This window comes from Vicugna pacos, chromosome 9 (assembly GCF_048564905.1).
Source record: "Vicugna pacos chromosome 9, VicPac4, whole genome shotgun sequence".
Taxonomy (NCBI): domain Eukaryota; kingdom Metazoa; phylum Chordata; class Mammalia; order Artiodactyla; family Camelidae; genus Vicugna; species Vicugna pacos.
The window spans coordinates 29,063,040-29,068,296 of record NC_132995.1 but is presented as its reverse complement, the minus strand read 5'-3'; the positions used below and the strand labels follow the sequence as shown (position 1 = coordinate 29,068,296).

The window sequence follows — 5,257 nt, the reverse complement described above, 5'->3', positions numbered from 1 at the left end:
TCGATTTGGATTTGCATCTTAACTTATAGCTTGTTCTTGCCAATATTACTTACAATTCAGACCTTTGCTCATGGTATAAAAAGCACTTAGTGCACAGATGATTTCTCACCAAGTGCTTTCTGATGGACCTGCCCAAATGTCAATTTGCGTATGAGTTTAAATTAGGAGGAAATTTAAAATATTTCTCTCTCTTATTTTTATACTTTTATTACTGTACTTTGAGAATCCATGGAATTACATGACAAGGGTTTCAAATTTCCATACAACGTTGAGTGTCTCCTCTTGGATACCAATCAAGATTTCTGTTCAGCTTACAAGACGCTTACGTTGAGATGTTGGACATCTGCCCTTATCAAAATGATTCCTAATATGGGGGTTGGGGAAACAATGAGGGGATTATTATAACCTTGCCAAAGAAAGCCGCTATACGGGTATGAATATTTGGCTTGCCTTGCTTTGTTAAATAATTCAGGTACCCAGATGAAGGCTTCCATGAACTGAATAAATGACCCTCAAGATGGATCTTTCCAGTTCCTTTTTGAAGAGAGGCATGATTTAGCCATGAAGGGTGTAGGCAGTACCAGGTATGTTCACATTCCCTAGGTGCAAATCCCTGCTCGGTCATTTATCAGCCATGTGAATATGGACAAGTTACTTAAACTTTTCATGCCTTGGTTCTCTCACCTGTAAAACTGGGATGAAGATGAGAGTACCTATCTTTTAGGGTTGTGTAAGCATAAAGAATTAGCAATGCATGTGAAGCTCTTAGAATAGTGCTTGGCAATAGTAAATACTCAGTAAGTATTAATTTTTATTATTCTGAGGTGGGACTCATTAAAGACTTACAAGGATAGTAGATTATTATGCTTGGTGTGGAGAAAACAGTGGTTTCTCTTTGGATGCCTCCCAGCATTTTTGGCTTCTATCTATAGCATTGAATCCCATCTTGGATGCACAGTGTTATCACCTGGTGTCAAAGTATAATTTTCAAAAGTTGAAGAGTTGACTCTCATATGAATGTAAAGTGAGTTCTTGCCAAAGATTTATTTGAATCATTAAGAAAGAACCAGCAGGATATTTTCAAAGAGAATTAGAAAGACCAAATAGATATAAGTCCTGAAAAAATGCTGGAATAAGATACAAAACTGGTTAGTGTCCTATGGGGCAAAAAACTGCAATCTTAGAATTGGATAGGAATGATTAGCATCTCTACTGGGAAAAATGTATTTGCATTGTTATTGGACCAGAATCTACAGCATTGCTATCAGACTTATACAGCAGTGGCTATCAAACATGGGCATGTGTCACAATCACCTGGGAACATAATAAAATTACACCCAAACCCTATTGTACTTTAGTAAGCCGGGACTCTTATTCTTTTTTAGCTTTCTAGGTAATTCTGTTATATACCAAGGTTTGAGAACCACTTTACAAGGCAAGGTCTAGTCTTACAGTTTGGAATATCCTAGCCGACAGTAAATTAAATGAAGGTATATTACCCTAAAGAATTAGGTACTTTTTGGGTGGGCCTGTTAGACAATACTCCAGCATGACACTGAAAGGCTATATGGTTATATTTTTTGCTTATTTCCAAGTTTTGGATTGTTTTCCTTAATACGAGGCAATAAAAAAACAAAAACAAACAGAAAAACCCCTACTTATGTCTAAGTACCACTCCCAGCTTCTGATTAATTGACCTGAAGTGTGGCTTGGGAATCAAGGATTTAAAAACTCTGCAGGGTGATTCTCACGTTCAGACAAGGTTGAGAACCTTGTCTTTAAGGTTCTTTATGTTTCCCGTGTTTCTGGATGACATTCTACATTTTATGCAGTGTCAAGTGTTCAGTATTACGTTTTTACTTAGAGCACTGATAAATTAGATGAACACCGACCAATTTAGAATGGTAGGTATTGGGATAAACACAGGTTTATCTGGCTAGCCATCAATAGAGGAGGACTCTTCCACAAGGGATGGCACTCTATTCTCAGTTTCAGAAAGACAGCAAAGAATTCTCCAGTTAATATTCCCTCATGTTACATTGTTCACACAGCTGTACCCAATTTATAGATCTCTTGGCCATAACTAAACTATCTCTTCTTTCCCACTTGTTCTAGGCAAGTTTTTCTTGTCAAACACATATATTCTTTTCTTTAGTCATTTGCAAAAATATTATTATTATGAGATGAAAGTCATCCTTTTTGGCTTTTATTTTACTCTCACAACCTCAGTGGCTGTTAGAACAACTCAGTTGTTTTCCACTCCAGGATTCCCATCTCTTCTCCTCAAGGTGGTGCTTCCAGTACGGTGTTGCTACTGTTGGTAAGTCAGGTGGGTGATTTATGAGGTGGGCCTCTCAGCTCTCATTCCCTCTTGATCTAGTTTAAGGGGCCATCCGTCTTTCCTTTTGGTTTGGCTTATTTCATTCTTCCTCCCCTCCATGCTTTGGTTTGGACATTCTGTAACAGGGATGAAAATCATTGTCACTACTGTCACCAAAATTGTTTTGGGGGAGGAAGCTGCTTGAGGTGGAAAAATAACATAAATAAATGCTAGAGTGCAAGATGAGACTCTGAGAGCACAGGAGTTGGTTGGGACTTAGGCAAAATAAGAATAATGGCTGAACTTCTCTACCTGAGACAAAGCAAGATATTTGTTCTAGCTCCTGAGAAGAAAGAAGAGAGACTGGAAGGAGCAGAGAGAACAGAAAAGGTGATGGTAAAGACTGGGAAGCTAAATGAGCTGAAGGGTCAGTATAAAACCTCCGGTGCAGGAGGGATGCACGGACGTTTAAGAGAACAGGCTGGCTTTGTTTGCAGCTCTTGACTTGGCTTTGATATCCCCACCTCCTTGCAACTGTGTTCGTCAAGTCTTTGGTAAAGTCTATTTCACACATGTGTGTCTAGGGCAAATAGTGTACATATGTCAATGATAAAAAAAAATGGCATGGGATTTTATGATTGGATCAAAACAAGAGAGTTAAACTACATAGCCACCATGAAAGGAAACTGTGATTATGGAAATCTTGGAGAGGACTTCGAATATATGGAGGGTCTGAAATGGGATCAAGTAGTAGTATGTGTCCCACAGGTACGGTTATATTGAATTCACTCTTTCTACAATGATTTAATGGAAGGATGAAGAATGTATACAGTGCAGGGTCTCAAAATCACTCAGGTGTGCCTCATCAAAGGGCTGAATATCTAGTCATGATGGTGAGAGATATGTACGAAGAGCTAGACCTTAACACCAGGTAGAATTTAAGTGTCTTAAAAGTATAAACAAGAATGTTGGTTCAAAGTAAAACAGGATCTCTTCTGATTGAGGAAACAATCACAAGCCTCATGGAAAAGATGGTGTCTAAGGTAAACTTTGAAAAATGGACAGAATTTAGATATACAGAGGAATTGATTATAATAGTAATTACATATATTTGATAGAGAAAATATATGCATGTAACTACCACTCCCATAAAGATGTACAACATATTTATTACCTTAGGAAGTTTCTCGTGCCTCTATCCAAGCAACGCCCCATGACCCTTCACTGCAGGCAACCACTGATCTGATGTCTCTCACCAGGAGTTAGGTATGCACATTGTGCTAAGTGCTCATTATCTCATTTGATCCTCACAATAGTCCTTTGATGTAAGTGACTGTCGCCACTGTACACATGAGGCAACAACTCAGTTTAGTAAGTAATTTGCTCCAAATCGCACGGCTAGAAAATAACAGGGCTAGAACTTGAACCCAAGGATAATTCCAAAGCCCAAACTCTTACCCAGTACATATAGGGAATCACCTGAGCAAGAAGAGGGAAACTGTAGGATGTGTATGGTCAGTAGTGAGTAGTTTGCAGTGTAAGGTGGATGAGGGCAAGTATAAGGAGATACAGCTAGAATTCTGTGGTTTTTATGGATCTCTTTTCCACCCAGAAAAGGGTTGTATGTAACTATAATCCTCCCATATTTTAGTAACTCAGAACCCCGAGCCTGAAGGTTTAAATCACCTTCTAAATGATTTTTCCATGTCAAGGAGTGTCCTCTTTTATGAGGCAGAGGATAACTCCCAGGTGGCCCTGTGAAATATTAAGTGTTGACTTCATAGTATTTGCTGTTATTTATACATATGCATGTACACATTTGTACAGAAATAAATACACATTGTACACACGGGCATCTGTGCTGAAGTATGCAGCCAAGTGTCAGCACATTATCAGATTTAAATTAGCTGCCTGACTATTAATAGCCCTGGTTTTCCAGTTTCTAAAATAAAAGATCCCAGAACAGCTGGACTGAAATCTGAAGCAGAATGGAAGAATACAACCCTGTAAGCAGTAGTAGTCTGTCTGTAATTGCTAAATAAAGTTTGTAGCTTCATAGATTGTGGAGGCGCCTGGAAAAGAACCCTTGAAATGCTAAGTGCTTTTTAAAAAACAGCTTAATTTTCCCAGTGAAAGGGATAGATTATGCCTTATCAATCATGGAATTTTGAAAACCTCTCTGACATCCCATTAAAATTTGAAAGCAGAGCTGAATCCAGGAGCAGACGGGGTCACACGTTGGCCACATGGTTTAGCTGAAAGGGCGGCATGAAGACCTACCCACCAAGATGTGCCGCCCACCAGTTTCTCATTTCTGGAATCCCACTATTAAATGTTTGGACTTTTAAAATGTGATGTCTTTCACAATCCAGTCAATCGCTTTTTTAGACTTGGCTCCTGCTGTCCCTTCCATTCCAGTCTATACCCCTTAGAACCATGTGTTTCTCCCTCACTGCTCCCTGAACGTGCAGTATATTGTGCTTTGCTCTGCTGCTTAGTTCATACTGTTGGCTGAGCACACGCATCTTTCCTTCTTCTACCTTGAAAAATGCTACTCATTCTTCAAAGATCACCTCAAACAACCCCTCCCCATGAAATATACCAAGACACTTTCCTGTCTCCCTATCCAGGCAGAATGAATCATCATGTCCTCCCTGCTGCTCCTACAGAAGTGTGTTCCTGATCTGGGGTGGAAAGTATCATGTCCTTTTCCAGTGCTTGCCTCCTTGCTTGAGTGAGCTCCTACCGCCTTGTGGCCTTAAAGTGTGATCCTGGGACCCGCAGCACTAGTTTCACCTGGAAACTGGTTAGAAAATCAGGGTGTCAGACTCTATTCCAGATACACTGTATCAGAAACTCTTTGAACAACATCCTTAGGTGGACTCATATAAACATTAATATTTGAGAATGGTGTCCCAGAGGACAGAGGACAGAGGA

The 5,257-nt window shown here is 39.6% G+C and overlaps 1 long non-coding RNA gene across 1 annotated transcript; it reads right to left on the bottom strand.

The window, feature by feature from the left end:
* Nucleotides 1-2,190: 2,190 nt before the first annotated feature.
* LOC140698468 (uncharacterized) lies at nucleotides 2,191-3,558 on the bottom strand. Its single transcript, XR_012076262.1, has 2 exons — nucleotides 3,495-3,558; nucleotides 2,191-2,457 (listed from the first exon to the last, which is right to left on the bottom strand). It is a non-coding gene; the product is annotated as an uncharacterized lncRNA (long non-coding RNA).
* Between the last annotated feature and the right edge of the window lie 1,699 nt (nucleotides 3,559-5,257).